Raw genomic sequence first — 12,446 nt, forward strand, 5'->3', positions numbered from 1 at the left:
CAAAAGGTAACAAAGATTTAGAGTAAATTGCTAAAGGAAGCACTCAATTAACAAATCTACTGTTGCTGCTGCTGCTACTGACTACTATTGCAGCCTACTACCGCTGCTTCTTACTATTACCACAGTCTACTACTGCCGCAGCGCACTACTGCTGCTACTTACTACTACCGCAGTCTACTACTGCTGCTACTATTAGTGCAGCTTACTACTACTGTAGCCTATTACTGCTTCTTACTACTACCACAGTCTACTACCTCTGCTACTTACTATTAGTTCAGCTTACTACTACTGTTGCTGCTACTTACTACTACTGTAGCCTAGTATTACTGCTTCTTACTACTACCAGTCTACTACTGCTGCTGCTACTTACTACTGCTGCAACTTATTACTACCGGAGTCTACTACTGCTGCTACTATTAGTGCAGCTTACTACTCCTGCTGCTGCTACTTACTACTACCATAGCCTACTATTATTGCTTCTTACCACTACCAAAGTCTACTACTGCTGCTACTTACTATTAGTTCAGCTTACTACTACCGTTTCGGCTACTTACTACTACCGTAGCCTAGTAGTTACAATATATTCTCTATCCCTAGACTCAAAAAAAGAGGAGGTGGTCTTCTTCTTGCAGCAAAAAAAAACACTGGGAATGTCGCTACAAACCTCAATATCCTCACACTCTCTAGAATTTGCAGTTTTCAGATCTTCTCACCTTCAAATCGGGCTAATTTACGCCACCCCAGGATTCCTCGAAACAGACCCTTCACCTTTGATTGAAAATATAGTAAAACACATCAACTCCAACATTCCAGCGATCATCCTGGGGGATTTCAATCTCCATGTAGATGTATCCCCCCTCTCTTCTAGTTGTGAAACCTTCCTAAACACACTAAACTTCATGGGTTTCAAACAAATAATTAAAGAACCCACCCACAAAGCAGGTCACACGCTGGACCTCATTTTCATTAACCAGGAAATTACCCATTCCTCTAACCCTACATGCATTCCAGTTCCTTGGTCAGACCATATGCTGATCAACACCGTACTAAAGATAAACCTACCTACAACCCCAGGAAGGCAGAATAACTCAATCCAATTCAAGAAAATGTGCAGCCAAGAAACACTCAGCAATTGCCTATCAGGTGAATTCAACCAACTAGACCTTACAAACGTGGAATCAGCCATCACGTCCTGGAACAACATTACCAAAAAAGTGGCCGATACCACATGCCCAACTATCACCAAAGCTCATCAAGCAAACAAGGACAATAGAAAACCTTGGTACACACCAAATCTAAAATCCTTAAAACAAGAGCTCAGAAAAAAAGAACAACACTGGCGGAAAAACCCTACATCTACCAACATCACAGCATTCAAGTCCACGATGCACCTATACAGAATTTCCATTCTCCAAGCAAAAAGAAACTTTTACTCGCAAAAAATTCACCACTTCATCTTCGACCCCAGGGCGCTTTTTTCTTTGGTATCATCACTCACTAAACCCGCTTTGACATCTATACCAGATGATAAAGCAGCAAGCAAAGCAGAAGAACTGGCTACCTACTTTAAAAATAAGATCCCAAAACTCCTAACTCAGTCCAAGAATAATATCAACACTTCACCAGTTACACCTCGAGCTGCTGTCCCATCACAAAAGGTTAGCCTTAGGGAATTCGAACCGACCTCATCCTTAGAGATTGAAAATATCTTAAAAAAGCTCAAACCTTCTTCACACCCTCAGGACTCCATACCCACCAATCTACTCATCGCCTGCGCTAAAACCATCTCCAAACCCATTGCACAAATCATCAACTGCTCCTTCTCCCAAGGGCTAGTACCTGATCCACTAAAAATGGCAATCGTAAAACCACTACTAAAAAAATCTAGTCTTTCTCCAGAAAACCCATCCAATTTTCGCCCAATTGCAAATCTACCTTTCATCGCAAAAATCATGGAACGTGTTGTAAACAAACAACTAACTGAATACCTAAACGATAACAACATTTTGTCTCCAGCTCAGTTCGGTTTCCGCCAATCACGAAGCACGGAAACTCTACTTATCTCACTAACGGACTCCATATTACTAAACCTGGAAAACCGACACCCTTGTCTTCTCATCCTACTTGATCTCTCGGCGGCATTTGACACGGTCAATCATAACACATTAATAGATCGTCTGTCAGACATAGGCATCAGAGATGAGGCCCTCAAATGGTGCAAATCATTCTTACAGAACAGACAGTACAAGGTCAAGGTCAACAAGGAAGTTTCGCAACCAGTCACCTGCACCTTAGGAGTCCCTCAAGGCTCGTCACTTTCTCCAACCTTATTCAATATATACCTTCTACCACTCTGCCAGCTCCTCATTAATCTAAATCTCATACACTACCTATACGCAGACGATGTGCAGATAATGATTCCTATCACTGAATCTCTCCAAAAAACCCTGGACTTCTGGAACTCTTGCCAACTAGCCATCAACAACTTGCTCACGAGCCTCAATCTGATTCTAAATCAAAGCAAAACAGAATACCTACTCATCTCCCAAGACGGAACCCACACACATCCCAGTACCATCTTGTCTTCTCAATTAACAATGTCCACACAAGTCAGAAATCTAGGGGTTATCCTTGATAATCAAATGAATTACAGATCTCTCATAAATAATATCGTAAAGGATGGATTCTTCAAATTACAAGTTTTGAAAAGGTTGAGACCTCTCCTCCATTTCCAAGATTTCCGTTTAGTGCTGCAAGCTATCATTCTCACGAAAATAGATTATTGCAACTCGCTTCTACTAGGCCTCCCCGCTAACGCCATAAAACCCCTACAGATGCTGCAAAACGCAGCAGCAAGGATCTTAACCAAGTCCAATAAAAGAGACCACATATCACCTATTTTGAAAACCCTACACTGGCTACCCGTGAAATTCAGAATACTATTCAAAGTGCTCTCATTAACCCACAAGGCTCTACACAACTTGGCACCACTCGAGCTCAAAATCCCTCTCCGATTCCACACCTCCTCCAGACCAGTAAGACAAGCCTATAAAAACAACCTACATACACTACCGATGAAGTCAGCATTAAGCAAAAGAGCCTTCTCTACAGCGGGCCCCAAAATCTGGAACTCTCTCCCACCAGAACTCAGAGCAGTGCAATGCTCATCTACATTTAAAAAAAGACTCAAGACTTGGTTGTTCAACCAAGCTTTCCCATAACAGCTTCCTGTGGAACATCTCGGCCAATGATTACCCACCTGAGAGCTATTTAGATCATCTATAGAACTCACTTAATCTATGGCAGTCGAAGACATAACCTAGTCTTATAATTAGCAACTGTTTATTTAACTTAGGCCTCCCCTTATAATTAGCAACTGTTTATTTAACCTACATTAGGCACTGTATCTTTTACTTATACCTATATTAGGCAATGTATCTTTACTGGTTAACCCCATATTTACTTATCCAAGTTATATCGACCTGTTCTTTGTAAGACATTTACTTGTCAATGTTATTGTTCTGTTAAAATGTAAACCGAATTGATCAGTAATTCTGTTATTGGAAAGTCGGTATATAAAAATGCTAAATAAATAAATAAATATTACTTCTTACATCTACCAGTCTTCTACTGTTGCTGCTTACTATTAGAGCAATTTACTACAACTACTGCTGCTACCTACTACTACCATAGCCTATTATTACTGCTACTTACTACTACTGCAGCCTACTACTGCTGCTTACTTCTGCTGCTGCTATCCATATGAGCAATGTACAGGCATACATAAGATACAGACAAGACAAATAATAGGCTTCAGGATATTTATTTTTAAGCATATTCACTGTAATAATCAACCCTTTATTCAATCCATCCTGCAAAAATTCCAAAATGAGTGGGATCCTAACTGAAAGAGGAAGAGCTCCTCAATCTTCACACCTAGCCTCAAACATGCACCAAACCCACACATAGGCTAAGGAAGTGGAGAACTTTCTCGCTCGTAGCAAGGTGGTGATCATCGCAGTAGAATATCCATGCTTCAACAACAGAGTCCTCTCAGGGGCCATACCATAAGACAAAATTGAGTCAGATATTCATGAAGAACAGGCGCCCTGCTGCAGCAGATCCCTGTGCACCGGAAACCGGAGGGGGGAGTCCACCAGGAGCCTTCACACATCTCCTGGGCCAATCTGGTGCCACCAAAAGCACCATCCCCCTGTGACTCTCGATCTTCCGAATCATCCTGCCCAACATGGGCCAGAGGAGGAAGGCATACAGCAGCAGCTTGCCCTCCAGCCACTCCTGCACTAGGGTATCGATGCCCAGGGACTTTGGATCTCTCCAGCGACTGAAGAAACGAGGAACATTTGCAGTGCACGTCATCGCCAGCAAGTCCAGAAACGGAAGGCCCAGCGATCCACTATCAGCTGAAAGCCTCATCTGACAATTTCCATTCTCCTGGGTCCACACTCTGCCTGTTGAGAAAGTCTGCACTTACATTGTCTTTTCCTGTTGCGGCTCCGGGTCGGCCCCGGCCGCTTCGCCTACCTCCGCGGGCTTCTGGGGCTTCCTGGCCCTCCTCGGGCCTCCGGGGGCTCTCGCCGCGGCGCTCTCAGCGTCCCCACGCGGCGCCCGGGCCTGCCCCTGCTCCCACCACGCGGCTCCTACACCGCCGGAGCAGCCGGCGTCTCGCCGCGGCTAGCTCCGCCCCCTAGGGGCACGCGCGCGTCTCGGCCCGACTCTTAAAGGGCCAGGCGCGGGAAACCTGCCTCCTTCCTCCTAGTGACGTCAGACGCTGCAGGGCTACTTAAGCCCTGCAGTCCCTCTCCTCTGGGCCTTGCAACGAGGTTCCCAGGGTTGTTCCTGTCTCCAGTTGCTGCGTTCTGCTTGTTGTTTTCCCTTGGCTCCTGACTCGGATTGGCTGACGTTTCTTCTTGGCTCCTGACCCCGGACTGGCATTTGGTTTCCTCTAGCTTCTGAACTCGGACCGGCTTACGTTGACCCTCTGGCTTCTGACCTCGGACTGGCTTACGTTGACTCTCTGGCTCCTGACCTCGGATTGGCTGACGGTGATCCATTGGTTCCTGACTCTGGACCGGCGAGCAACGACCCTTCGGCACTCGACCTTGGACTACAGCTGACCAGGCCCCCGCGGGCCCTCCTAAGTCCCAGCGGCCGGGTCCCTACGGGCTCCTCCTGGGGGGACTCCGGCTTCCAGGGTGAATCTCCTAAGTCCCAGCGGCCGAACTCCTACGAGCTCCTCTCGGGGGAGGATCAGCTTCCAGGGTGAAGGTTTTCTCAACGCCGTGCCAGCGCCACCATCACCTCCTTCCTCGCCAGAGCCCTTGGTCACATAGGGCTTCCAGAGTCCCGCCTTCGACCTGCCACCAGTCTGTCCTTGCCGCCTCCCGGTCGGGGTCACTGCTTCTACCACCTACAGCAGCTCTTCCTATGGCTCCGATCGGCCCAAGGGTCCACGAATCCTACAGATTGCAAGGCCATGGACCCGGCGGACCTTGCCGGACTAAAGGCCATTCCCGGCATTGCCCAGAAGCTACAGCAACAGCAGTCCTGCCTGGATACGCTGATGTCGACCGTCCAACGCCTGGCGGATCGCGTAGATGGGACCTCCGCAGCTCACTCCGCAGCATCCACATCTATGGTCAACCCGACTTCTCCTGTTCCGGTACAGATGCCAGCGCCCCCGAGGTACTCGGGGAATCCAAAGACATGTCGGGGGTTCCTCAACCACTGTTACATCCGGTTTGACCTCCTGCCTGCGCAATTCACCTCAGACCGGGCAAAAACGACTTACATTATTTCGCTTCTGGACGGGAAACCTTTGACTTGGGCTTCCTCCCTGTGGGAGCGCCAAGATTCCCGCTTAAATAACCTAGTACAATTTGTCAAAGCATTCCGGAGGATCTTTGACGAACCATCCCGGGCCTCCACAGCTGCCTCGGAGCTCCTCCAGCTGAAGCAGGGTAATCGTCCCCTAGAGGAATTTGCGATGGAGTTCCAGACCCTGGCCACTGAGCTGGCCTGGGGCGAGGACAGTTTGCATGGGATCTTTCTGGAGGGTCTGTCTCCCCGGCTCCAGGATGAACTTGCGGCACGGGACCTTCCCGACGACTTACAGGAACTCATAGAACTGGCTGGACGCGTGGACCGGCGTATCCAGCACCGCTTCCGAGAGCGAAGGCCCGCCCAGGGGTCCTCCGCCCGGCGATCCACCCCGCCTCAAGTCCGGTCCTCACCGCCTGCAGCCACAGCTCCAGCTACAGAGGAACCCATGCAGTTGGGCCGTGGTCCTCTATCCTCTGAGGAACGTAGACACTGACGTACCCAGGGACTGTGTCTTTACTGTGGGGGTCAGGGGCACTTTTTGGCCCGCTGTACCGAGCGTCCGGGAAACGCCCGAACCTAGAGCTCAGCGGGGAGTTGACTCTAGGCAACATTTCACCCAGCTCCCCATGTACCGTTCCGGTACGACTTTGTCTTCCGGAGGGAGGCTTTGATACCCTCGCCTTACTCGACTCTGGGTCCGGGGGGAACTTCGTCCTCCAGGAGCTAGTAGAACAGCTACAGCTCGAGGTCCGCCCGCAAGATCCGCCTGTGCGGGTTTCTTCCATTCAAGGGAGTCCACTTCCTGGTTTAATATCCACTCGCACCAGTCCTCTGAAGCTCCAGGTTGGAGCCCTCCACCAGGAGGAAATCTCGTTTCTTATTCTTGAAAAATCCATCCATCCGGTCATCCTGGGCCTACCCTGGCTTCGGAAACACTCCCCGGTGATTGATTGGGGAACCCTTCAGATTACTTCCTGGAGTCCTGCGTGCCACCGTCATTGCCTTCCTGCACGCCCACTGCGACCCATTGCACTCTGCACAGCTCCGTTAACGGTACCTCCACAATACCATGCCTTTCAGGATGTCTTCTCGAAAGAAAAGGCAGAGTTACTCCCGGAGCACCGACCCTTTGATTGCGCAATCAATTTGCTACCAGGAACCACCCCGCCCCGTGGGAGAGTCTACCCTCTGTCTCTGCCTGAGACCCAAGCTATGTCAACCTATATTAAGGAGAACCTGGACCGGGGTTTCATCAGACCGTCCAAATCCCCGGCCGGGTTCTTCTTCGTAGGAAAGAAAGACGGGTCTCGCCGCCCCTGTATTGATTATCGGGGCTTGAATCAAATCACTCGCCGGGACCGTTACCCGTTGCCTCTGATTCCAGAGCTCCTGGATCGCCTCCAAGGGGCCCGAGTCTTCACCAAATTAGACCTCAGAGGTGCTTATAATCTCGTTCGTATACGCCCTGGGGATGAGTGGAAGACCGCTTTTAACACCAGGGATGGCCATTACGAGTACCTTGTTATGCCGTTTGGTCTCTGTAACGCCCCAGCGGTATTCCAAAACCTTATGAACGAGGTCCTCCGCGACTTCTTATACACTTCTGTGATCGTATACCTGGATGACGTATTAATATATTCCCAGGATCTCAAGACACATCGACAACACGTGCGGCAAGTCCTGCTGAAGCTACGGGAGAACCACTTGTACGCTAAACTAGAAAAATGCCAGTTCGAACAAGAGTCACTACCCTTCCTAGGATATATTGTCTCCTCTATGGGCTTCCGAATGGATCCGGACAAGGTGAGCGCCATCAAGGGCTGGCCACAACCATCAGGAGTGAAAGCGCTTCAGCGGTTCTTAGGATTCGCTAATTTCTACCGCCAATTCATCCCGCATTACTCCAGCCTGGTAGCCCCTCTGACGGCCCTCACGCGGAAGGGTGTGGATGCACGAAACTGGTCCCCTGCTGCGACGCAGGCCTTCCAGGATCTCAAGGAGGCTTTCCTTCAAGACACTTGTCTTCGGCACCCTAACCCTCAACGCCAGTTTATAGTAGAGGTAGATGCTTCCGCTGTCGCGGTAGGGGCAGTGCTACTCCAAACCTCTCCCACTGGCAAGACCTGGCCTTGCTCATACTTCTCCCGCAAGTTTTCACCGGCAGAAAAGAATTACGGGATTGGCGACAAGGAGCTGTTGGCCATAAAGTTAGCGTTCGAGGAGTGGCGTCAGTGGTTGGAGGGAGCCCAACATCCGATCATAGTATATACCGACCATAAGAACCTGCAGTACTTGTCTCATGCTCAGAGGCTCAATCCCCGACAGGCCCGCTGGTCCCTCTTTTTTAGTCGGTTCGACTTCTCGCTTCGCTACCAACCCGCAGCCAAGAATGTACGGGCGGACGCTCTATCCCGCACCACCGAGGTTGACGATACAACGGAGACCCCTCAGTATATATTGGATCCAGCTAAAGTCCTACTGGCAGCCACAAACTTAGGGCCCGAAGGGAGGACGGTGGTCCCGGTTCGTTCACGGAGGAAGGTTCTGGCATGGGCACACGACTCCTTGACGGCAGGCCATCCTGGGATTTCTCGAACCCTTGAATTACTCACTGAGTTTTACTGGTGGCCACGAGTGAGGGAGGATGTCCGGCACTATGTTCAGTCCTGTCCCACATGCGATCAGCAAAAACCCCCACCGGGACGCCCGTGGGGCCTACTCCAGCCGCTCCCTATTCCCGCAGAACCGTGGTCCCACCTTTCCACAGACTTTGTGGTGGAGTTGCCTCGCTCTGAGGGGAAGACCGTAATTTGGGTCACTGTGGACCGCTTTTCTAAGATGGCACATTTCATCCCTCTGCCCAAGCTGCCCACGGCTCCTGAGCTGGCTGACCTATTTGTCCAGCATATTTTCCGGTTACATGGACTGCCCTCTCATATCGCGTCGGATCGCGGTCCTCAATTTACGGCCAAGTACTGGCGGGCATTATGCAAGAAATTTGGGATACAGTTGGATTTTACCACGGCTTTTCATCCCCAGGGTAACGGCCAGGTGGAGCGGACCAACCGGTCTCTGAAAACCTTCCTCCGAGCTTTTGTAGATGAGCTCCAAGACAACTGGGTCTCTCTCCTTCCCTGGGCGGAATTTTCTTACAACCGCCATAAGCACTCCGCTACGAGTCAGTCCCCCTTTCAGCTAGTTTATGGGAGGATCCCAAGACCCCCACTGCCGTTACCGGTACAAGTCACTTCCCCCGCAGCACAACTAACAGCCAACCAGCTTCATCATCTTTGGATTTCCACGCAGGAGAAGCTTCGCAGAACTGCAGCTCGCTTCAAGGCGTATGCAGACCGGTCTCGACGGCCCGCCCCGGTATTCTTACCCGGGACGAGGGTATGGCTAAGTACGAAGCACATTCAATTGCGGACTCCCTCCATGAGATTAGCACCTCGTTACATTGGACCTTTCCCGGTGGCTGAACGCGTAGGGGCGGTTTCCTATAGATTGCGGCTGCCCTCCTCGCTTAAAATCCATGATGTCTTCCATGTGTCCCTCCTCAAGCCACTGGTGCTCTCTCGATTTCGGGCGGCTCCGCCAGTGCCCTCCAATGTTTCCTCGGATCCGGATGTCACCTACACGGTAAAGGAGGTCTTGGATGTCCGGTGCCGTCGCCACCGCTGGGAGTACCTACTGTCCTGGGAGGGATATGGTCCGGAGGAGAATTCGTGGGAGCCTTCTTCCCACATCCTTGATAAGGATCTTCTTCGACACTTCCATCTCCAGCATCCGGACAGGCCACGACCCCCGGGAAGGGGGCGTAAGGGAGGGGGTACTGTTGCGGCTCCGGGTCGGCCCCGGCCGCTTCGCCTACCTCCGCGGGCTTCCGGGGCTTCCCGGCCCTCCTCGAGCCTCCGGGGGCTCTCGCCGCGGCGCTCTCAGCGTCCCCACGCGGCGCCCGGGCCTGCCCCTGCTCCCACCACGCGGCTCCTACACCGCCGGAGCAGCCGGCGTCTCGCCGCGGCTAGCTCCGCCCCCTAGGGGCACGCGCGTGTCTCGGCCCGACTCTTAAAGGGCCAGGCGCGGGAAACCTGCCTCCTTCCTCCTAGTGACGTCAGACGCTGCAGGGCTACTTAAGCCCTGCAGTCCCTCTCCTCTGGGCCTTGCAACGAGGTTCCCAGGGTTGTTCCTGTCTCCAGTTGCTGCGTTCTGCTTGTTGTTTTCCCTTGGCTCCTGACTCGGATTGGCTGACGTTTCTTCTTGGCTCCTGACCCCGGACTGGCATTTGGTTTCCTCTGGCTTCTGACCTCGGACCGGCTTACGTTGACCCTCTGGCTTCTGACCTCGGACTGGCTTACGTTGACTCTCTGGCTCCTGACCTCGGATTGGCTGACGGTGATCCATTGGTTCCTGACTCTGGACCGGCGAGCAACGACCCTTCGGCACTCGACCTTGGACTACAGCTGACCAGGCCCCCGCGGGCCCTCCTAAGTCCCAGCGGCCGGGTCCCTACGGGCTCCTCCTGGGGGGACTCCGGCTTCCAGGGTGAATCTCCTAAGTCCCAGCGGCCGAACTCCTACGAGCTCCTCTCGGGGGAGGATCGGCTTCCAGGGCGAAGGTTTTCTCAACGCCGTGCCAGCGCCACCATCACCTCCTTCCTCGCCAGAGCCCTTGGTCACATAGGGCTTCCAGAGTCCCGCCTTCGACCTGCCACCAGTCTGTCCTTGCCGCCTCCCGGTCGGGGTCACTGCTTCTACCACCTACAGCAGCTCTTCCTATGGCTCCGATCGGCCCAAGGGTCCACGAATCCTACATTTCCTGCTATGTGTGAGGCTGAAATCTCCTGAAGATGCACTTCCACCCATTCCATAAGTTGGGCAATTTCCTGCGACATTTGCTGACTCTTGGCTCCTCCCTGCCAATTGATATAAGCCACTGTTGTTGCATTGTCTGACATTATTTGGATAGCTCGACCCCGCAATCGGTCACTGAACCAGAAGGATGCCAACTGGACCGCACAGGCTTCCAGCCAATTGATACTCCAGAAAGAATCTTCTGAACTCCAGCACTCTTGCGCTGTCAGCTCCTGACAGTGAGCCCCCCAACCCTGGAGGCTCGCATATATCGTGAGTACCAGTCAATTTGGTGAGCTTAGGAAAACCCCCTTTCTCAGATGATCCACTTGCAACCACCACTGCAGGTAAGAGCAGAGTTCCATCAGCAGGTAGAGTCAAATCGAAAAGTGAGACAGCAGGGAGCGCTGAAGACGATGCATGTGCGCTCTCATCCACCACTTCCAGGGTTGCCGTCATCAAACAGAGTACCTGCAAATTGAACCACACTGTCAAGTGTATAGGGTTAATCAAGAGACACACCTGTGTCATCAACTTCTGAATGTGAGCTTCTGGCAGGAAAACTTTTCCCTGCTTCCTGTCGAACCGAACACCCAGATTCTCCAAAGACTGAGATGGCTGAAGACTGCTCTTGACTAGGTTTCACAACTCAACCAAGCCTCTGCAGCAGGGAGATTAGCTTCCGGGTCACCAAGCATCTCTCTTCCAGAGACTTGGCCTGAATCAGCCAGTCGGATGGATGTGCCAGGATCCCAATCTCTCTCAACTCTACCGCCACTATCACCATAACCTTGGAAAAAGTTCTGGAGGCAGGGGGCAAATTAAAAGGCAGCACCCCGACACTGCAAAACACAGTAAACATGGTACTCCAATCAGATGGGGATATGGTAGTACGCCTAAGACAGATCCAAGGAGGTCAGAAATTCCCCGACTGAGCACAATGTTTCCAGGCGAAAATGAATCACCTGCAAATGACAGTTGACCCCTTTGAGATCCAAGATGGGACAAAAGAAGCCCTCCTTCTTGGGTACAATGAAATAAATGGAATATCGATCCACATTTTCTTGAGACGTATACTGGAAACATAGCCCTCAGACTGAGGAGCCTTGACAGTACACTCCACTGCCTGCTTCTTCTGCGGGGAATGGCAGGGAGACACCATGTAACACATCACACTGGGAATTCATAGAAACTTATGAATCTACAACACTAATTATATCTCACATTGTATATTCAATATTTTTTATTTTTATACACACAACTCACATATTTTATAAAACATTATTTATTGATTATTGCATTTCTTCCCTTTACAAACAAAACATATTTATTACAAAAATATTGCCATTAATTGATTACATTTCATACCTTAATCACCGTCACAGAATTTGTTACAATCACAGGGGTAGATTTTCAGACCGCGCGAATAGGCGTACTTTTGCTGGCGCATCAGGCGCAAGCAAAAGTACGCGGGATTTTAGTAGATATGCGCGTAGCCGCGCGTAGCCGCGCGTATCCGCTAAAATCCTGGATCGGCCCGCGCAAGGCTATCGATTCTGTATAGCCGGCGCGCGCCGAGCCGCGCAGCCTACCCCCGTTCCCTCCGAGGCCTCTCCGAAATCAGAGCGGCCTCGGAGGGAATCCTCTAACGCCCTCCCCTCACCTTCCCCTCCCTTCCTCTACCTAACCCACCAGCCCGGCCCTGTCTAAACCCCCTCCTTACCTTTGTCGGGGGATTTACGCCTCCCAGAG

General features: G+C 51.3%; 1 protein-coding gene across 1 annotated transcript in view; it reads right to left on the reverse strand.

Moving 5' to 3' along the window:
* The window catches only part of UHRF1BP1L (UHRF1 binding protein 1 like), a 373,911-nt gene that overhangs the window by 306,140 nt on the left and 55,325 nt on the right, over window positions 1-12,446 (reverse strand). The window lies entirely within an intron of this gene.

Source organism: Rhinatrema bivittatum, chromosome 4 (assembly GCF_901001135.1).
Source record: "Rhinatrema bivittatum chromosome 4, aRhiBiv1.1, whole genome shotgun sequence".
NCBI classification, from domain to species: Eukaryota; Metazoa; Chordata; class Amphibia; order Gymnophiona; family Rhinatrematidae; genus Rhinatrema; species Rhinatrema bivittatum.